We start from the raw sequence: 23,653 nt of genomic DNA on the forward strand, positions 1-23,653 counted from the left end.
CTCCCACTAGTGGTTGTATGAGGAACTGCTAAATCTGAGGAAATGCTAAATCTGTCATGTTCTTAACAGCTCACAATTTTTTATTTTATATTTATTAAGCCTTATTTCAGTATCAAACGTTTTGATCAAAGTTAATATAACTTGTATTTTATGTCATTTCTATTCACTTGAATAGTTTGGTTCTTGATTGATGGAGTTTTTGGATTTCATAACATGACAAATTAAAAGGATTTATGTTAATAGAGCAACAAGCTAACATTTTTTCCATGCAACTGTAATATTTGATTGAATAAATAATATATTGAGAGTTACTTAACATTAAAGAGTAATTACATTCATTTTATATTACATCTGGTTACATTTTCTTACATTTATAAGTTACATCTGGCCCTCAGAGGACAGCCAATATGCCAATGTGGCCCTCGGCCAAAATGAGTTTGACACCCCTGGTATAAAACAACAATGTTAATTTTACTCAAACATATACCTATAAATAGCAAAATCAGAAAAACTGATTCAGAAACTGAAGTGGTCTCTTAATTTTTTTCCAGAATTGTATATTACTGTATGTGTATTTTGTTATTGTGATACAGGTATAACTTTTATACTTTTCTATGAACAACTAATAAACTTTTCTGAGAACGTTTTGGGAACCATCAGTGCTTAAAAAATAGTGACTAACTGAACAACTAGACGTTAAATTACAAAGAGTGTAATTAGTCCTGTTTAAAACACCAAAAGGCTTTATTATTGTATCTAAAAGAGACTGGTATTGTCTCTGTTACTGTTTGAAAGATTAAAAAAAATGAATTAGCTGTAGCCTGTAACTTGACAACTTATATTGAACATTAAACAATAAAAAAAAAAATTTGCACATTGCAGCACATATTGATGAGTATATATATTTTTTCACTAGATTAAATTAAGTGAAATTCCAGCACATGTTTGCTCTGACTCTGTGCAGCTTTGATCAGTATTCCTCAAATATTGTATTTATCCTGTATTTTTGTACATTGAGTTGCATTAAATTTTGATGCTCATCCTAAATAAATAAAATTAAACAGAATCACAATTCATTTATGTTAATGGGCTCTCCTTGATGATAAATGATTGATGTCATGTCCACATATTGTACTATAAGTAAATTATGTAATTATTGTGAGAGGTCTAAATGATGAATATAAAATCTATAGTAATGTAGTATAAAATATAAAATACTATATTAAAATATTGTATATATTTTAACTTTGGATAATTATTACTGTGCCTGCTCTTTCAGAAGTAGTACTAAACCCATCTGTGGATATACAGTAGCCTACTTTTAATTAATCTCTCAGATCTGAACAATACTGTTTCTCAACAATTAGTCTGTAGTTCCACACAGTTTGGTCGTTTATTGCTCATTTGTAATGTTGGCTGAAAGAGTTCTGATTGGTTTCTCCAGTCAGAGTGAAGGAGGTGAGAAATGAAGAGAAGATGAGGACAGGATGTGGAAGCACATGCTCTGCTGGCATGAGGCAATGCTTCTTTCTACTCTCACTGCAGAGAGGAAAGTCCCTGAGAATTGGAGACATAGCAAGATAAATAGACACAGAGAGAAAGAGAGATAGATAGTGAGAGAGCAGTGCAGTATGTGGGCTCATGGATTTAAAGGTGTGTTCATTTTACTTCTATACTATGGAGAGAGAATTAGTTCCAAGTTGAAAAGTAAACACTACCATGGAAAAATGGAAATGCAATCCACAAGATGTATTGCTTTTTTCTCAATAACATGCAGAATATGTGCCAAAATGAAATGCAAAACCACTATTACATTACATTTCACTGCACTTTTTAGCTCTTTATTGAAAAACAATATGCAAGAATTTACTAAATTTGTGTACAAATGGCACACAAACCTCCTTAAAATGCAGTCAGCTCAACTGCATTATATTCCTCTGTGTGGAGCTGAGAAACCAATCAGAAGCGAGCACTCATAGCTGTACTTTAAACCAGAGAAAATGTCTGATCTCTTATCAGTTGTCTGGTTTCACTGGTGCAAATCGCACCAGGTGTGGAAGCTATCCGAGCCCGGGTCTGCGTGGGGTGGTGTGGGTGTTTTTGTGCTGCCTCCCCTTATTAAGATTTACTTTGACTATTTTCTCAGCCCTGTCCCTTGTGGGTTCTGATTGGACAGTGATTACATTTCATTTTGGGACGAATTCCACAATGCTCCTAGATGAAAAACATTCCCTGTGCATTGTGATTTGCTTTTGAACATTCGCAGCGCCACACAGTGGAATACAATGCAGTTGAGCTGATTGCATTTTAAGGAAGGTTGTGTGCCATTTGGACACAATTCAGCATTTGGTTTTAATAATATAATTTCTTGTGTATTGTTTTAAAATAAAAGAGATCAAGGGCAGTGAAATGCATTTTGTTTTGGCATATATTTATATTATGTTAGTTAGGGCTGCAACAATTAGTCAATATAATCGACAGTGCCGATTATTTAGTTGACTAATTGTTAATTTGTAACAGTCCTTCATTACACAAAGTACTAGAGACAGAAGCACAATGGGAGATAAATGGGAGATGGGTAAATGGCACACTCACACAGTTAAGACTATACTTACCGGTAGTCTGTCTCTAAAATAGCCCAAACACAATAGATATACATATATATATATATTTACATATATATACATATTTCATCACTAAATTTCAATATTTTGCAAATTTAAACAACATCTAGACATTTAAATGCCTTTTAAATCTCATGTTTAGCTGTTTCTTTTGTTTTTCGAGATGGAGGACATGGGAGAAATAACCGAAATGACTAAGCGACTAATCAAAAAAATAATCATCAGATTAGTCGACTACCAAAATAATCATTAGTTGCAGCCCTAATGTTCGTGAGGAAAAGCAATGCATCTTGTGTATAGCATTTATATTCTTTCATGGTAGAGTTTGCTTTTCAATTTGGCACTAATTCTTCTCTATACTATGGTAGTTTACTTGACATTTTAGCCAAGACATGCCTGATTATCATAGCATTCAAAGTAAAAGCAAGTATTATTTTAGGTTTTTTTTTTCTATTTTTTATTTCATTGATGTTCCGATGCAAGTCCTTTTCGCTGTCATGTTGTTGGCAGTTGGTGCTCACCACAGCGTGTCTGAAAGCTAGAGTCGTATGTTAACGTCTGAGTGCTTGTGATTGTGACATTCCACACTGAAAATAACTGTGTCTTGGTTTTCTGATTTCCTGCAGCTCATACACTAGAAACGCCCACACCTTCCCCAGCCTGAGCCAGCAGTACAGAACTTTAACTGAACAAAAGAACATGCTCAACTTTTACACGCACTCTAATGCATGCTGTTTATGTAGCCTATGTAGAAAAGCACATTTAAACACATTTAACTGCTGTGAGCCGGCACAAAAAGATGTATTTCTGCACCCGTTTATTCTGTAGTGTTATTGTAATACTGCATGCTGTTGTAGTGGTGAATAACTAATGTTGGGAGAACATTGTTTTCCACACACTGTCCTGCAAATATGTCAGTGGCTCTGAAGTCAGCTCAGGCCCTCTGACTTAAACCTCTTATGTGAAAAAGATTTGTAACTGCAGTTTTTGCCAAAAAAAAAATGGAAGGATAGAAATTTGTAGGAGTGAGAGAAACATGAGGGAAAAAATGCCAGAGTGTAAGTCAGGCTATACAAAAACAGTCTGCTTTTGATCATGTTCGTAGGGGAGGAGCACTTGTGGGCTATTTTTGTCCCTTTGTCTGCTTCACAAATTAAGCAATGGAGCACTGGTTGAGGCTTAACTCAACCCCCACTATAACGGAGTGAAAATTCAGTTGATTCAGTTCAGAAGCACAGGCCTTCTTCACTTCTCTGACCTTTGATTGGAGGTTACATCATGGCGTCATGACAGATCTGTTGTTATTACAAGTTGTTATGAATTTTCCATTGTGGCTTTAACGTTGTCAGAATCCATACTCTTTGCTTTGTGTGTACATGGTGTTTTCATTTTGGTATTAGTAGGGTTTCTGTTCTACTGCAGATGGTCTACGTTGAGTGATGTCTGTTATTCCAGCTATTGAGTCGCTACTGTTAGAGAAACAGGTGTTTGTGTTTGCTTCTGCTTCATTAACAGCCATTGTGAGGAGGAGCATTGTTCAGCTACATGCTGTTGTAGAGGTGTTGTTGGAGCAGTGGAGCGTTACTGACCACAGAGTCCTGATATGCAGGATTGAGGGCCCTATAGTTCAACAAATGCAGAGAATGACTGTTTTTGCATATTTTGAAATTGCTTTTAATTAGTGCTGGGTGGTATACCGGTTCATTCAGTATACCGCGTGGTGAACCTGAACCGGTATGTGTTTCTCTCATACTGCCACACCTCTAGAGGGCGCTGCAGAGCGCCGTGCGGAATAGAACCATCAGAGAAGAGAGTCAAACGCTGGTCTAGCTCCGTCCTGAAGAGAAATCAGAACATCTCCTGCTGCCGTTTCTACTGTAATAGTGTTTGTATCACAGTAAAAACGAGCAGTAACTACAGCCCTTTAAAATATATTAATACTGTAGCTTGAAGGATTATTTGAATGTATTTAACTGGAGAAAGAAGGGATCTGTAGCTGATTTAAATACTGTAACACCTCTAATGGTTTCAGGAATAATATATAGTAAATTGATATTAATCTTGTATCTTATCTAACTTGTGCAATAGAACTTTTGAGAAATATCTCTTTGAATACTTAAACATTAAGTATTTTAGGTTTGTTTATAGTGTTTATGAAACTATTTATTAAAATGTTTAATTTTGTAAATGGCGCTGTGTTCAATTTGTTAGCGTATCTATTTTCAAGGACTATTGTTTACATTCTTTAGCTATTTTTCTAATATTTAAGTCTGATTTCTTCATATGTATTGTGTAACTTTGTGGGACAAAGTAAACCCAATACTAATCAAAGCCTTAATTTAAAGCCTTGGTGTTTTATATTATATGTACTTCTAACAGTACAGTAACTCACAAACCTATATTCGAGCCCAGTCATACAAAAATAATTAAAATAAATAATAATAACTACTAAATAAGCACCACTTTTAATGCTTTGGATTATTAACTATATAGACTAAAAGAAGAGCTAATGACTTTACATTCTAACTCTATAGGCATGAATATGGCATACCTATCAGATCATTCCTATGAATAGCAAAATTTAGAGAAACTAATTCAGAAACTGAAGTGGTCTCTTATTTTTTTTCCAGAGCTATATACGTATATATGAATAACAGATTCACATTATACATTATGTATGTATATATGAATATAAAATGACACATAAAGACACAAGGCTTTTACACAATCAATAATGTGTGACTCGAAAATGTACAAAAAATGACAGTGCTTTCTGCAAATAGGAAACAGTCAATTATTGATGCTGTTTTTTTTCCTCAATGTCATATTAAGTCTTCTTCTCACATTCTCAAAGCCTTTTCAGTTTCTCTCACAAGCAAATTATTATTGCATGTGTACAAACACAGTGTTTTAAATAGTAAGGCTGTGGTGAGAGGGGCTGAGAGAGTGAGAGAGAGTGAGAAAGAGAGAGAGAGAGAGAGAGAGATAAAAACAGTGAGGCATGGGCTGTGGTGTTTGGGCTGGTTCACGAGGGGAGGGGTGGCCCTATTAGAAGCGCTCTGATATTGTACTGTCGATGGCAGGGGAAGCTTATGTGTGTGTGTGAGAGAGAGAAAGAGAGAGAGGGAGAGAGAGAGAGAGAGAGTGAGAGAGCAGTCGGCTCTGTGTAAACAGGCTGTCAGAAAAGAAAGTGCAGGGACGCTTCTACACGCTGCTGCAGCTGCATGAGAGAGAGCACCAGAGCACCGCTAACAACCCACAACCTGCTGGAGGATAATCACGAGAGGAGAGGAGAGAGAGAGAGAGAGAGAGAGAGAGAGAGAGAGAGAGAGGGAGAGAAAGAGAGTTTAATTAATTCATGCTGGAGGGAAGCAATGTTGTGTTGCCACTGAGTGAAAACCGCTGCCCGTAGCTTTGAGCTTTGAGATTCGTGCTCGTGTTTGACTGCCATCAATGGGGTCCACTGATGCTCTGACCCACTGAAGAAGCTCATGATAGCAGCATCATCACCTGGATGAGCAGAGGTAGGGTGTGATGTGTTTGATATTTGGTATTTTGTGTCTGTTTTGCTTGGTTTTTTATTGATCTGTTCATCCAGTTGAATGAAGCTATAGTGGAGTGTGTCAGGCGGCTGCATTTGATCCAGAGAGTAAATAAAATGCAGGCGTATAATGCCTTAGGCTTGTGTTTTAATACAATAAAAATGCAATGCAATTAATAGACAGAACCTTGTGAGCTTAGCTTCCTCTCTCTTTCTCTCTATCTCTCTATTTCTATCTGTCCCTCCTCTCAATACAATCCCATTTCAATGTCCATATTGACAGGGCATAGATAATTGGTAACTGACAAACCTGTGACCATATGACTTTCTTGTTTTCTCTGTTGTTTTATCTGTTGTTTATCTACCTCTTCTGTGCATATTGCCCAGCTGATTCCAAGCACACTTATAGTGTCCGATAATTGGCTGTAATTGTCATGTGCTCAGTATTGCTTCTCATATACAGGAAAGCTATTTTTATACATAAATAATATGTATCTCACATCTCATGCATATTGCATGCAAGCTCCCCTTCAATGCAACATATAAGCTTCCTTTAAGCAGGTAGTTACATAAACAGCTGCTGCATGAAGACCTGCAGCGTGTCAGATGCTACCTGTGATGTCTCTGACATAGACAGCGTGACTGATGTGCATAGTAGACTCGCAGGTTGGGCGACACACGGTTACTCCCTTCTTATTTACATATGGCTTATATGATCTCCTCATTGCCTCTGTCTCTGTCTTGTCTGTCTGTACAATATCACACAGAACTGTGTGTGTGTGTGTGTTTGTGTCTGTACGTGTGTGTGTGTGTGTGTGTGTGGAATCTGTGTACACCTTGCTAGCATGCTACACATCCTCTCCCTAAAGAGATCAATAGCATCAGGTTGTAGAGTCCACGGGGATGGATCCTGGTTACATGGAAGAGAATATGCCACTCAACCATTTTGCTGTTTGTTTTGCACTTCCTGCACCGCTCAGCCTTCTCTCACACTGGCCAGCGGTCCATCTTGTTTTAGATCAAACACTTCTGTGCAGCGCCCGTGTGCGTGTATGTGTGTATATTAGCAACGTGGGGAGGTTTGTAATCAATTGAGAGGCTGCGATGACGCTCCACAGAGACCCACAGCGCTGTGGACTCGGAGGCTGACTTTGATAAATTTCAAATCGCCACGCTTAATTAAGGCTCATCATGCAAACACCAGAGGCGCTGGTTCCTTGGGTATCTCGAAAAGATGTGAGATGCAGAGACAGCGAGAACTAAACTCTGTGTATGTGTGCAATACATATGTGTTTGTGTATTAGGGCTGCATGATACTGGAAAAAAAACTGACATTGTGATATTTTGTTATTCTGTGATGTACTGAATAGTTTAGACAGCAGTGCTGCTGGAGTTTTTAAACACCTGAACACTGATGATAGACTATAGGATAACACAAACTGTGAAGCAACAGATGAGCTTCTGTCTCTTGAATTTACATCTACAGTTGTGGTCAAAAGTTTACATACACTTGTAAAAAAACATAATGTTATGGCTGTCTTGAGTTTTCAATAAGTTCTACAACTCTTATTTTTCTGTGATAGAGTGATCGGAACACATACATGTTTGTCACAAAAAACAGTCATAAAATTTGGTTCTTTCATAAATTTATTATGGGTCTGCTGAAAATGTCACCAAATCTGCTGGGTCAAAAATATACATACAGCAACATTAGTATTTGGTTACATGTCCCTTGGCCATTTTCACGGCAACTAGGCGCTTTTGGTAGCCATCCACAAGCTCCTGGCAAGCTTCAGGTCGAATGTTTGACCACTCTTCTTGACAGAATTGGTGCAGTTCAGCTAAATGTGATGGTTTTCTTGCATGAACCCGTTTCTTTAGCACTGTCCACATGTTCTCAATGGGTTTTAAGTCAGGACTTTGGGAAGGCCATTCTAAAACCTTAATTCTAGCCTGGTTTAGCCATTCCTTTACCACTTTTGATGTGTGTTTTGGGTCATTGTCTTGTTGGAACACCCAACTGCGCCCAAGACCCAACCTTCGGGCTGATGGTTTTAAGTTTTCCTGCAGAATTTGGAGGTAATCCTCCTTCTTCATTATCCCATTTACTTTCTGCAAAGAACCAGTTCCACCGGCAGCAAAACATCCCCAGAGCATAATACTACCACCACCATGCTTGACAGTAGGCATGGTGTTCCTGGGATTAAAGGCCTCACCTTTTCTCCTCCAAACATATTGCTGGGTGTTGTGGCCAAACAGCTCAATTTTTGTTTCGTCTGACCAGAGAACTTTCCTCCAGAAGGTTTTATCTTTGTCCATGTGATCAGCAGCAAACTTCAGCCGAGTCTTAAGGTGCCTTTTCTGGAGCAAGGGCTTCTTTCTTGCACGGCAGCCTCTCAGTCCATGGCGATGTAAAACACGCTTGACTGTGGAGACTGACACCTGTGTTCCATCAGCTTCCAAATCCTTGCAGACCTGCTTCTTGGTGATTCTTGGTTGACTCTTGACCATCCTGACCAATCTCCTCTCGGCAGCATGTGATAGCTTGCGTTTTCTTCCTGATCGTGGCAGTGACACAACTGTTCCATGCACTTTATACTTGCGTATAATTGTCTGCACAGTTGCTCTTGGGACCTGTAGCTGCTTTGAAATGGCTCCAAGTGACTTCCCTGACTTGTTCAAGTCAATAATTCGCTTTTTCAGATCCACACTGAGTTCCTTTGACTTTCCCATTGTAGCTTTTGTAGCTGAGTCTAATCACTGGGTCAAATGAGCCCTATTTAAATGGGCTCATGAGAAGTCAACAGCTGTAGTCAATCAGAATCACTTACAAGAAGTGAAGAGGCCATGACATGAAGCTAATTTGATTGACACAACTCGCTACATCACCAAAATTGACAAATTTTGTTGCTGTATGTATATTTTTGACCCAGCAGATTTGGTGACATTTTCAGCAGACCCATAATAAATTTATGAAAGAACCAAATTTTATGACTGTTTTTTGTGACAAACATGTATGTGTTCCGATCACTCTATCACAGAAAAATAAGAGTTGTAGAACTTATTGAAAACTCAAGACAGCCATAACATTATGTTTTTTTACAAGTGTATGTAAACTTTTGACCACAACTGTACATGGTGTAGTGCTGGGCGATTGTGGCCTAAAAAAACAGATCTTAGATTTTAGATTGTTTCCCCTTACTAAAAATATAACTACATATGACAAAGAAATGGTTTAAAACTAGGCTCAGATATTTAGCATGCCATATATTTGCCAGGCGTCTGCGACTGGTCAGTAATCAGTCAGCTACGGCTCGGAGAACGTCTTTTACTAGTTCACACTACATGACTGTTCGAGTGCCGAGAGATTCCCGATCTGGCTCGGAGCAGAGTTTTTGTCGGCAAACAACGAGAAACTGTCAGCCACTGAAAAACTGGGCTAAAATCATTAAGTCTGAACCTGGCATAAAAACATGCCTTCAAAGGTGGAAGCCTTTACATTTTTTTATTTTTGTTACATTGGTAGTTTAAGCTGTTATGCCATTAAAAATGATAACCTAACAAATTGCATAGGATTTAAAGCAGGGATCTACAATATATATCAAAATTCTATTGTCAATGGCAGAAAATTAATTAAAAAAAATTAATTTCAATTAAATGGGTTGATCAAACAAATATTGGATGAAACACTTAATGTGCATTTTAAATAAAATAGTCACTGTTATTTTAATCATGTTAAACAAACTAAAATAGGCATCATGTTTAAACTGCTGGTTTAGAAAGCAGTGCTGCTGGAGTTTGTAAACACCTGACAACTAATTAAAGACTAAAGGATGACCAACACAAACTGTGAAGCAATAACTTTTAAGGAGTTCCATATTGCTCCATATTGAAAATCGCAGTAAAACTGTAATTGTAACCGAATTAATCATAAAAATCACTCAGCACTAACATGGTGGACTGGCTGCGTAGGTGTGTCTAATAGACACCATGTTTAAAAGCTCCAGCAGCATTGCTGTGCCTGATTCTCTTATACCGGCACATATCAACACACACCAACACACCACCGTGCCAGTGTCACAGCAGTGCTGAGAATGACTCACCATTCAAATAATACCTGCTTTCTGGTGGTTCTGTGGGGTCCTGACTATAGACGAACAGAGTAAAAAAAGAATAACAGCAAAGAATGCAGAGAAACAGATTTCAGGACTAGTAATCTTTATAGTCCTTATAGTAATTATAGAACTTCAAATGGCTCCTATAAAGGGATAATGGGTGTAGAAATGATAAGTCATAATGCATAAAGTGCTTGATTATACATTTCAATATTTGCAGTATTTTTCACCAGATTTCACCAGAAGTCAGTGATCTAACATTGTGAGCCTAATATTATGTGCTATGTATATCCAGTATTTGTGTAAAACAGATGATATCGGTTTTTGATTAAATATAATTATAATTTTCTTCTGGTAGATATGTCATGAAAAATGAGAACATGAGAAAAAGAGAACAGTGTGAACATTTCTTTCAGATCAAGCAGCAAAAAAGTGTCAATTTTGCATATCATGCATTGTAAGTATTAAACTATTGTGCCTATTAAAATAATAATGTTGAAATGTGTGTGTTGGGGGATATATTGTGTGCTCCAAATCATGTTTGTAGTTATAGTTGATATTTACAGACCTGACAGTGTGTACATATTATTGTGTGTTTGTGTGTGTGTGTGTGTGTGTGTGTACATATTCCTTGGTAACTACCCTTGTTTGCTTCTACTATGTACATGATGTACATGGTGGCATGCTCAGCACTCAAGGCTTTGGAAGCAGTAAGTCCGACGCTCTAATTGGAGCTATTAAGGTGGTATTGGCTGCAAGGCTGCTGTCCTCAAAGGAAAATGACTTTAAAATGCCAAGGGCCTGGAATCCTGGAAGATCAGCCACTCAGACCAACTTGTAAACAAATAATAAGGATATGTCATCTGATCAAATGACTGGCTAGGCCTGCTACAATAATTACAATGTTAATTCATTATAATGCATAATGGATGCCCACTGCCCTGCAGCTTTTTTATACTTTTTTCTTTTCTTCTCCAAACACACCTGATCCAGCTGATCAGCTCATTAACAGACCATCACTATGTTTCTTGTGGTAAAACAAGAAAGAAAAGCACAGTGTAGTGGGTCTCGAGAACCAAGGTTGAGATGTAGTAAACTGCTTTATGTTTGATGCAATTATTCTTATTGTTTCAGGAATCTCATGCTTTTCAATATTGCACTTGTGCAAAATTACCTAATTCTACAGAGCCCTAATACTATTCTGCAATAAAGTAAAACATTGAAACCTGCTAGTATTTCTGTTTAAAACGCCTATACTTATTTAAGTGGTAGTGCATGCATAGTTTAACCAATCCCCATCCAGATATTTTTTGCCAAATCTTAGATTTGTGCGTTTATACTGGTCTAGATTGGATTTGTAAAGGACAGAAATTATCTGGATATTTTATTGCTACTATCAAACACATGTTTTTAATATTAAAAAGTTACAATTTTAAAACCTGCCTGCATACATTTCCCTCCCAAATGCCACTTAATTCTCTAAATTACAAATAAGTCATTAACCAGTTGAAGTATGTTGCTACATGCAAGCTAACACTGCATACACTACAAAAACAACCGCAAGCTCAATGTTCAATGAGGTCAGTAGTAATAAAGTACATTTTAGGAAGTGTTTAGTATAGTATTCGACTTACGTGTGACATCACTTTACATCACTTTACTACACAGCAGTCATAGAGAATATGGCTAAAGATATACTTGTTGTTTGGCCATGCATTGCATAGACAGTTATCTGTATTTTGAACATATTGCTTTACATAATTGTCTGTGTGCTAAGTGTGATACTGGAGGCTTCAGCTAGGTGGTTCCACTTGCTACAGAGACAAGACCAAATTCTAAATATATGGGTAGCGGTTCTTTAAAACGTTTTGCCAGTTTAATGCTGCTAAGTGCTGCTGCTAGCAGTTTTGTGTAATGCCAGTTTCACACTACACAATGTTTTAAGGCGTCAGTCATTGTGCTGTTCACACTACATGATTGGCTTAGCTGTAATCGTGAGTCCTTCAGTTGTTGAGACTTTCACACTACATGACTGATCAGCAACACAGGATCACAAATTGCTCAATTTCTCACTGTGGGAAATCGCCGACTCACCTGGCTGCTCTCCAGAAACCCGTTTCGTCACGAAAACACACCAGAACTAGCACTAGAACTAGCAATGCCATGCCAGAGAATCTCTATAGAGGAGAATATGCACTTGTAGTGAGTCCAATATCTGATCAGTTTTATACTGAAATATGAACTTATGTCCTCAACACAGAACTATTTTAAATGTAACAGTACTGCAGACATCTTTTTTTTTTTTAAGTTTTCAGCTCCCTTTTTAAAATACTCTATATTTTCTGTAGATAAACTGAAAAATGAAGGCACACTTTCTTTGCATTTTAGTAAAATACATTATTCTACTTTCAAAAATTAAATACATTTTTAGAGCAAGTAGTTTATTATTATTTTTAATTTAATAATACAGTTTTTAGCTTTTTGTTACATTCACCCCCATTCATAGAGGACTCACTCGCCGGTTCCCTCTAGAGTTTAACACTCATTTCATGTTATAACAGAGGGGACAGACAGTGGTCATAATCTCCATAACAGCTCTGGGGTGTGTTTTGGATCTGTGATTCTCTCTTTCTCCGTGATTCCATTGGCAGTATGTAGCCGCTGCTTTTGACTCCCAGTCACCGACAGGGTCGGATATCTAGCATGCCAAATATTTGCCAGGTGTCTACGACTGGTCAGCGATCGGTCAGCAACAGCTCGCTCGCGTCTTTCAGTAGTTCACACTACATGACTGTGCGAGCGCCGAGAGATCACCGATTTGCCTCCGAGTAGAGTTTTGTCGGTTTTAACGAAAAACCATCAGCGACTGAAAAACAACCAAGCTTATAGTTAACTTGGCTAAAATCCATTAGTAATACAGTTTTTACACTCTTTGGTTTCAAATGTCTATTGACCTTGCCCATTACAGTGCACTTTCTGCTTTAACACACCCACTTTTATTTAATAATGAATGTTAATGAAAGAATTAGCTGTATGTTGAGCAGAGGAAATGCTGTATGTGAGGACCAGGGTTGAGAAAAACTGATTTAAGCTTTGAAATCAGTTGTAAGTTGACATGTTATTTGCTATAATTAAAGATGTATGAAGTGATTGTTTTGCTGGTTATTTTATATGTATTTTTTAACATATTGTTGTCCACTTAGTATCACATGTTGCACTTCAAGGTCCTATACTGGTTCCCTGTAATATTCCCCGTTCTCTGTAAATGGCTGTGGACGCTGCTGAGCAGGGCAGTGAGTTGGAGGGTTTACTGTAGGCTGGGAATTAGAGTCTTGCCTCCCTTCTCTTTGTCATTGCAATGCAATCTCAGACCAAACCCTTCTGTTGCCATGACATCCAACCCCTCTGTAAATAATCCCAGAATTTTTGATCTTACATGCCCCAGAGAGTATAGCGAGAGAAAGAGAGAGAGTGAGAAGGAGGGTTAGAGAGTATTTATGGTTTGTCGTGGTTCATGATTTATTAGACTTTTTAAAGACAATTCAAAAGTCTTCACTGCATTAATGTTAAAACACTTAGACATGATTTTAATGAGCCAGTAGACTCTCTCTCTTTTTGAAGTGTTGAGAGCTGTAAAACTTGGTTGTGAAACACGACTAAAAGAGGAAAGCTTGTGAAAAAGAACAACTATGGAGGAGATGTGTTCGTGCTGTTCTCATTAGAGTCAGTCACTTTTCTCAATTTCAGGTTGGTAATTCAGTTGACTGCAAATGCATTGAGTTGATACAAAAATACATACCTGATGAAAAATTCCTTTCATGAGACTGTGAAGTGCTTTATAAAAGTCATCGCTACATTCATACAGCTGGCAAAATGTGCAGCACAGCATATAAGTTCTATTTATAAAGAACTACCATATTTTTTACACTATAAGGCACACTTAAAATCCTTTAATTTTTCCCCAAAAATTTCAGTGCGCCTTATGTATTAATCTTACCAGTTAGTTTGTAAGGAGCAGTAAAGCTGCTATGCTGAAGTACAGCATTATGCAGGAGTTTCAGTTTAGTTCTCCTGCATTTAGACTCGAGCAATATTAGCATTAGCCGTCAACAGTGCTAAGCTCTAGCTTTTTGGCTGTCCAGAAGTGAGAATTATTGGCTTGTAGACTACTGTTAACCCTGGCTAGCACTGCTGAAGCAGCATTAGCATTACTCGCTAACTGCGCTAAGCGCTAGCTCTTTTGCCATTCAGAGGTGAGTATTATCGGACTAAAGTATGCGTGTTTACCATGTTAAAACAAGCTACGTGGAACGAACCACTAGCTAATATCACCAGAACACTCAGGGTTCCTCAGTGTTGTGCTGTTGGGCAGCATTAGCCGCTAACCGTATGGAAATCTTAAAATCTAGGCTTACTGTAAATGAACAGAAGTGCTTTACTCACCCATATAAACAGTTTTCAGGATTCAGCGCTCGTTTGTTAAAAGAAAATGTTTTTTTTTTAAGAATTACAGTTTTGTTTACTTAACTTAGCTAAAGAGGTTCTCAGCATTCCGTTTTAATGTTTATCTCTGCCTTTTTGGGGGACAGGTCATTTAGTCATTTTCAGTTGCTTCTCGCAAGCTAGGACTCCCCCTATTATACAATGCTGTCAGGATTGGAAGGGTGCAGTAAAGCTTGTTTTTTTCCCTGAGTCATTAGAAGGTGGTTAACTGCATATTTTTCAGCTGCTGCAAGCTTACAGTTAACACACAGCTGAACACACATGAAGGAGAACAAACCATTGTGTTACATCAGCTAACAGACAGCTAACAGTCTGCATTATGCTAAGTGGTGGATGCCACGGTTGGCTGTGGCAATATTAATACTTCCCCAGTGATGGGGCTAACACTTAGACAGTTATGCCACTCGGAAGTCCTGCATTACTTATTTCTTTTTTTTTTATTTGCCGCCATGTGCTGATGACTTCTCGTCATGACAGACTATCAAAGTTATCTCTTGTTTATATCAATTTTTATATGATTGGCTACGCCAAGTTAGGTCATTGTAAAGATATGTAAATTAATTTTAGCTGTAGTTGTAACAGCTGTGAATCAGTTTTTCTGATTTTGCTATTTATAGGTATATGTTTGAGTAAAATAAAATATGTTTTTTTCTATAAATTATAAACTATAAACTACAAACTACAGACATTTCTCCCAAATTCCAAATAAAAATATGTCATTTAGTGCATTTATTTGCATAAAATGGCTGAAACAACAAAAACGAGCTTTCAGACCTCAAATAATGAAAAGAAAAGAAGTTCATATTATAAAGTTCAGAAATCATTATGATCGCCTCCACCAGTCTTACACACTGCTTTTGGATAACTTTATACCACTCCTGGTGCAAAAATTCAAGCAGTTCAGCTTGGTTTGATGGTTGTGATCATCCATCTTCCTCCTGATTATATTCCAGAGGTTTTCAATTTGGTAAAATCAAAGAATCTCATAATTTATAAGTGATATCTTATTTCATTTCCAGAGCTGTACATACTATGACAAAGAAACGTTTGAAGGTTTAATTCTCATACACACGATGCTGTGTGAAAAATGAGACGTAAGACGAGTAATGTTCCATTAAGTGAGCTGTGATGAGAGTGATGGCACAGGTTTGCATTTTCTTATTTTGCCTAGCCAAAGCAGGGTAGTCGAGCACACAAATTAGCCCAGAGACCTAACAGGTGGTCGCGGATTCTGTCTTTCTCTATACAGTGACTGCGCATTCCTTAGCAAAGACTGCACTGTACTGACATTAGTATTTGGACAGTAATATCACTGATAAGATTCTACTCAAAGCTAGAAAGGCACAGTGAAGCTGTAAGTAATTATGTTTGTGAAAAAGATAAAGAAAGTGTGGATCAGCGTTTATGCTTTCAATTGTCTTTCTAACAGCAGTCAGCGTGTTTGACTTTGGGAATTAAATCTCTGAACATCTTATGTAAGAAAAGTGAATAGACTTTGGTGCAATATTCTTTGTTCTTAAATATTTATGTAGCGAGAATTATTATAATAATATACTGCATTGTACTGCTTGAAATCAGGAATCTCATATAGACCACCTGCATCATTATTTAGTATCTATTTATTCCTTCCGTTTCTGTTAGCTTAGCTTCTTTCATTTAGCATTCAAGAATAATTCGACAGTTTTTCAGTTTAACCACTTTGCCTCTAGTGTATTTGACTTCATGAAATGCTATTTATCAACTGTGTTTTTTAGTTTTTTATTCCTTACAATTATACAATCCCCACTGTTTTGGTAGCTGTACGATGGCACATTACAAAGGTGTTTGTAAATGCGTGAGTGTGAAGAACCTTTAAAATTGGTCCTTAAAATTTAATCTGTAAATAAAGTGATGGTTCTTTGAACTTAAAAAGGGTTTTCACACTTTTCACTCAGATATCTTTAATATTTTAGATTTTTTGTTCTTTATATTTTGTCAAATATAAAAAGAAAGTAAAAAAAAATGAAACCATTTTACTTTCATTGACTTCAATTCACAATTCAGTTTTTTCACTCCTCCTGTAATGTTGCCATTTTTGCCTTACAGTGTCTAGATATAGTGTATGTTGTGTGTAAAAGATAAATTAATCACATGAATCAAGACAAGTTTAAGGCATTTTGATAATTGCAGTAATTGATAGCTAGAGTTTTTAGCTAACTACACTCTTAAAAATAAAGGTGATACTGTTGGTTCAGTTGGAGAAATGCCAATGTTGTAATAGAGATGCAGAAGTGGGGCTGCACAATGTATTGTTTTAGCTTTGTCACTGCAGTGTGCACATGTGCAGTAGTAAATAATAAACTTTGAGCTGCAACTGTATTGGTATGTTTTCATTTTCCAATGACATATCTACAAGATTATATCTGCCCAGTATCATTTGTTTTATTCCAAACAGTTATACACACTAGTGCAGTATTTAAATTACAACATGATGAATTGTGGACTAATCTGATGAAAAGTACTGTGATCATTTGTACAATCGCAATATATGTATCTCAAAACAACAAAACACAATGCCTTTGTTTCAGTTTTATGCAGCTTGATGTGGGAGTGTTAAGAGTTGATACACAGACACATACACACAGATATCTGTCAGATATACAGATAGGTTTCAAAAACATGGCTCTTTATGGAACAAAAAAAATCCATTTTATCTATATAGCACTTTTATACTTTTAAAATTGAAGTACATCAGTAAATCTTTTGCACCAGTAATATTATAACCCTTATTTATTTCACTGTGCCAATAAGAAACAGTATGACTGACAGTTCTGCAGACTCTTGCAGTACAGTGAGGCTTTATCAGTTCCTACCCAGCTACTTCCTTTGCAATTTGATAATCGGACAAATTTAGCAGTGCTAATATTACACTACAGGCCAGTGCACTTTACAGCACGCTCTTAGACTTACTAAATACACACCCATCAAGTGGACAGTCGTGATGTAGAGGTCCAGCCAAAATATAATGCAATGCATTATCATACTTGCAAGCAGCTTAGTGGCGTTGAAGGAACTGGCTGACAACTGGATGAGGCAACAGGCGAAGGTTTGCTCGTGGTGGGCTACAGGCCCTGAGGCTCTACCAGGCCTGAGGATGTTTATTACTGTAACAGCCTGTGTTTATGGACGCGCTGTTCTCTAGTGGCTCTGCGCCCCTCGCTAAACCCCATTCCCAACCAATCAGCCTGGCAGCATCTTGCGCTCATGCCTCTTCATTTATCACGGCTGATCCCTCACTTTCTGCTGTATAAACTACACGTTAGTGCCTGCTCACTGTCCCTGCAGGCCGAGCATGATGTCACTGCACTGGACAGCGCTATATACCTCCAGCTCTCTTTTATCCCACTCATGATCAGTGTCCTAATTTGGCGGTGTGGCCTCTTCAGCAAAGCGCTCTGAGAAAGAGAGACTGCACAAAATCCGAACTCCTTCTACTTGGGGAATGCAGCTTGTTTTGCGTGACATAGGAAATCCGTAAAGATTTGTTGTAGTTATTCATAAAATAAAACTTAAACTCTGTTCGTAGTGAGCATAAAATATACATTCTTTATTTTAGTTGATCTCTTTTAGAGAGAGAGAAAAAATAAGGGACTCAGGTATTGAGTGGTGTTCAACATTCTGTTAAATAGAATTATACAGTTTTTTCAGTTGCACTATTTGAGGAAGAAATTAGATGTTCATAATGTGAAGTGTGGCTATTTAGTGTATAAGATGTTAACCAAAGTGTAAATAGAGGACAGTGGTGGCTCAGTAGTTAAAGTGCTGTGTTGTTTACAGCAAGGTTGCGGGTTTAATGCACAAGTATACTAACTTTTTTTTTTTAAACCACTTTTGGGCCCTTGGGCAATGCCTCCGTAGGTGGCCGTAGTAGGGCTTCTGTTAATAAAACTGATCCGTTATTTATACGAACAGGAGTGATTGGAAACAGGTGAATGTTATCAGTACTCTGGTGAGGAGGAACTGGAGAAAAAAGCTCTTGATTGGGGGTTGTGAGCATGTAACGATGACTTCAAGAGAAGATGAATGTAGTTCGTGGACTTGATGAAATCAGAGATTGAACTCAAGTCCATTGTCACTCCAAAATGACAACCTTACTTTACAGAAAACAAAAGTCAAACTAATTACATTTGAACGAATTCTGAACAAAATAAAACATAAGTCTTTAAAAGAAGTCTTCAAAAATCTCAATGTTCAGTAGACATTATTCATTCATTTCGCATAATTAGCCAAACATCAAAAGTACTTTTTATTGCAGGAAATGTTTGTACTTTTATTGGTCCATTTATCATGAAATTGTGACACAATGTCAATAACAACTTCCAGATTTAAATTATGTCAGAAAATCATGATTAAAAGAGTTTGTGTGATATTTTAACTTTTGACCTTTAGAAGTATTTAATGGCATATCTGTGCTGTAGTGTTTAGCTTTGTACTGTTTTGTACAAATGATAGTATAGCCTAATCCTAAGCCCCTGAGCAAAATGTTCATAAATGCAGAAGGCATAAACATAAATATTAATTGAAGGGCAAATGGATGCAAACAGAACCTGGGTTTTATATGTTTTCCATCATTTGCTTTGTGTTCTTGCGTTTTATAGCTAGCAGTTTTACTTTGCCATGGCACAGCAGATTCATTAAACAGGACCGTAAACCATCGTAAAAAAAAACTCTCTGTATATCTGTATCTGCAGAGGATGTGAAATGTCGTCTTTGCAATATTCTGAATGAATACATTCCTGGTAAATTGTCTCTTACCAGATCTAATCACAGGATTAGAAGACACCTCCCAGTCACCAGGGTTGTGTAGACAGTAGCTGGGTGTGGCTGGTGTACAGAGCAGAGGGATTGTCATAGTCAAATAAATTCTACATGAGCAGAAGAGTAATTAAGGACCTGTCTGGTAGTTCAAGGGGAATAAAGTGAATAAAGAGACAGAAACATAGAAGGAGAGAGAGAGAGAGAGAGAGAGAGAGAGAGAGAGAGACGGTCAGAGAAAGATAGAGAAAGTGAGAGAACAAGAGAACAAGTGGGAAAGACATGTAATATAGATGTGAGGGAGAGATATAAATACTACATGGCTAGAATGTAATGGAGTGTCAGTGGAAAGGGAAGAGGGAGTGGTAAATCACGCAAGATACATGGAGTTTTCCGCTGCAAGACAAAGAGTGAGCGGAGAGAAGAAGCGAGGGAGAGTAATGAGACCCATACTGTTTAATGGGGCCAGCGGAGACATAACCCTGTACTTGACTTTCACAGAAAAAGCTTTGTGCTTGACCACATGCAGTCTTGCTAAGAATAAAATAAAAAATGGCCATGACGGTCACTTTTAAGTGGCCTGGCAGAGCTCATACTTAAAATTGCTGCAGAACACCAGGCCGAGTTCCCAACTTGTGCAGACAATCCGGTTGGAACAAGACATTCAGAATTTTTTTTAGCACTGAATAATTTCAGTACAATATAGTGCTGGGCGGTATGACCAAAAAAATATTTCACAGTGTTTTTCAAGATTCTGAAGGTTTCACAGTATACCAAAGTATTTTTATTTATTTAATTATTATTATTATTATTATTTATATATATATATATATTTTTTTGCATGACTGGACTTTTATATAGTTTTGTGACTTACTGTACTGTTAGGAATACGTATAATATAAAACACTACGGCTTTAAATTAAGGCTGTGATTACTGTTGGGTTTAGTTTATCCCATAAAATTACATAATATATGAAGGAATATATGAAGGACTTCATTAGCAGGACAACAGCTAAAGAATGTAAACAATAGACCTTAAAAAAGAGATACAACAACAACTTTAACACAGCTTCCTTTTCAAAACTAAATATTTATGGGCCTAAATATTTTATGGATTATAAAATCATCCACAATTCCCTTCTTTCTCCAGTTAAAAAATACATTTAGTTCAGTGTGCTTTAAAGTTATCCTTCAAGCTACAGTATAAATATATATATTTTTTATATTTTGTATAAATACAAGTTTTGTCACTTGTGCTGAATAAATGATTCTGCAACCAGGACCGCTTCTAGGCTCATCTGGGGACGAGAGGAGCCTTTTTTCTAGCTCTGGATAGATTACGCAATTTTATTAATCTTTTTCTAAGTGAATAGTTGCTGTTTTCTGTTGTTTTCACTATTTTACTTGGATAAAAAAAAACTCATAGAGTGAGGAGCAGCAACATGAGCTCCTCAGACAAAGTGCCGTTCTCTCTAGTATACTTGATAAACCGGTATACCACCCAGCACTAGTACAACATACAGCTCTGGAAAAAAAATTAAGAGACCACTTCAGTTTCTGAATCAGTTTATCCGATTTTGCTTTTCATAGTTATATGTTTGAGTAAAATTAAAATAGCTGAAATAATTTTAAAAATGCAGGATACAAGATATTTACACCCTGTACTGCACTAAAATACAAAAGACCAGAGCTAACAGGCCCTGTTTTTAAATGAGTTACTTAATTTAGTTATTTTATTTAATGTCTGTATTATTATATGTTCTAAAAGGCTTTTTTTTACAGAACCTATTTTTCTAAAATGTTTCTGAAGACTTTTTTGTAACATTGACAACTGTGTTTTGCTTGAATTATGTGGAAAATAAATACCGTATTTTTCGGACTATAAGGCGCACTTAAAAACTTTTAATTTTCACAAAAATTGACAGTGCGTCTTATAATACGGTGCGCCTTTTGTATGGATTTTACTCGTCAGGTTGTAAGGAGCAGTAAACATACACTCCGTGCAGCGTTATAGAGAGTTTCAGTGCTATACAGAGTCCAGAGCCGTGCAGCTCCGAGGCTGAGCAGCAATAGCATTAGCTAGATGCTAACCGCTAAGCTAGCTAGCTTATTCACTGAGATCAGTATTATCTAAATTTTACTCGTCAGGTTGTAAGGAGCAGTAAACACACACTCCGTGCAGCGTTATAGAGAGTTTCAGTGCTATACACAGTCCAGAGCCGTGCAGCTCCGAGGCTGGAGCAGCAATAGCATTAGCTAGATGCTAACCGCTAAGCTAGCTAGCTTATTCACTGAGATCAGTATTATCTCAATTTTACTCGTCAGGTTGTAAGGAGCAGTAAACACACACTCCGTGCAGCGTTATAGAGAGTTTCAGTGCTATACAGAGTCCAGAGCCGTGCAGCTCCGAGGCTGGAGCAGCAAATAGCATTAGCTAGCTTATTCACTGTTCAGAGATCAGTATTATCTAAATTTTACCCGTCAGGTGTAAGGAGCAGTAAACACACACTCCGTGCAGAGCAGCAATAGCATTAGCTAGATGCTAACCGCTTAGCTAGCTAGCTTTTTCACTGTTCAGAGATCAGTATTTTCTAAATTTAGTACTTTTAATACTGCTGGAGCAGTATTATTAGAGTTAGATGCTAATCGCTAAGCGTTCACCGTTCAGAGGTGAGTTATCGGCCTGTAAGTCTGTGCTGCTTTGCCTGGCTAGCATTAGCTAGATGCTAAGCGCTAACTCTCTCAGAGGTGAGTTTTATCAGCCTGTAATCTGCTTGTTTACCGTGTTAAAACAAGCTACGGGGGACGAATCGCTAGCTAATATCTCACTGTCTTACCAGAACACGCAGGATTACTCAGTGTAACGCTGTCGTTTAAGTTTGGGTTAACTTTACTAGTTTAGGTGACTAGCTAGCGTGCTAGCGGATAGCTATGCTAACGCTGGTGCAGCAAGCCTTAGTGGACATCTGGAAATCTAAGCTTACTGTAAATAAACTGAAGCACGTTACTCACCCAAATAAACAGTTTTCAGGAGAGGAATCTGTGTAGATTAATATCCAGCACTCGTTTGACTTTGAAAGAGCTAACGTTAGATTTGTATACTGAGACGCTCCACCGGCAAGCGACCACCCCTGGTGGGGGAAGGGAAACATGGCGCCACCCCTGTTCACTTTGATATAGGCACCCTTTCTAGTGTCACTTAACGCGCCTTATAATGCGATGCGCCCTATGTATGGAAAAATAGCAGAAAATAGGCGTTCTTTGATAGTGCGTCTTATAATACGGTGCGCCTTATAGTCCGAAAAATACGGTATTATGTTCTTTTTTTAGTCACATAATTTACACTCATATCATTTAAAATTCCTATTGTCTACAGTGTAGCACCATTTAGAAGAATATAAATAACTAGCAGGAGCTGGCCAGGCCAAAGCACAGCCTTCACACAGCACAGGGTGTGTTACACTGTATTATAACTAAGCCTCATAATCTAAACAATGAGAGAAGAGCAAATCCCTCATATAAATTCTAAGCAGTTCATTTGTTGGATGTTTATATGCACAGATTTATCAAAAAAATATACAACAGATGTGATATAAAGAATCTGGAAATTAGTTCTATTTCTATTTTCTTACAAAAATAACATTCAATACAGCTTCTTTCTACTAATCATATTCACTTTATTTAGTTATTTTTATATGTTTACCTTTTTTAAACATAAAACTGTATTGAATCTGATACATCTGATTGAAACTATTCCTCGGTCTTTTATAATTAAACTGTAACAGCAGATTAATGCACATATATACAAACGGCTGTAGTTTTTTCTACACTTCAAAATGCTGTACGATGCTGTAGAGCTGGACAGTGTGGTAAAATGGTGTATCATGATATTAAAAGACATTTTCATGGCCCACTATATTCCTTACAATAGTTAAATGCAAATAAATGTGTCTACTTAAATACCTTCATTCATAGTACAGAGATTTTAATGTAAATATGATAAAATGTATCACAATTTGATAAAATGTTGTCATATTGCCCACTTTTTTGATGCCGTCACTGGACATTTTGGAATA

The 23,653-nt window shown here is 37.2% G+C and overlaps 1 protein-coding gene across 4 annotated transcripts in view; it reads left to right on the forward strand.

Annotated features, from left to right (window-relative positions):
- The window catches only part of LOC103046181 (diacylglycerol kinase beta), a 194,126-nt gene that overhangs the window by 33,001 nt on the left and 137,472 nt on the right, over positions 1–23,653 (forward strand). For 2 of the 4 annotated variants that reach the window (XM_049484970.1, XM_049484969.1), the window contains exon 1: positions 5,759–6,148. The exons of 1 other annotated variant lie outside the window; for it this stretch is intronic. The gene's annotated coding sequence lies outside the window, so the exon portion shown is untranslated. Of the gene's footprint in view, positions 1–5,757; positions 6,149–23,653 lie in introns of those variants that run through there. One more of the 4 variants, XM_049484967.1, reaches the window with a different exon arrangement.

This window comes from Astyanax mexicanus, chromosome 11 (genome assembly GCF_023375975.1).
Source record: "Astyanax mexicanus isolate ESR-SI-001 chromosome 11, AstMex3_surface, whole genome shotgun sequence".
In the NCBI taxonomy this organism is placed as follows: domain Eukaryota; kingdom Metazoa; phylum Chordata; class Actinopteri; order Characiformes; family Acestrorhamphidae; genus Astyanax; species Astyanax mexicanus.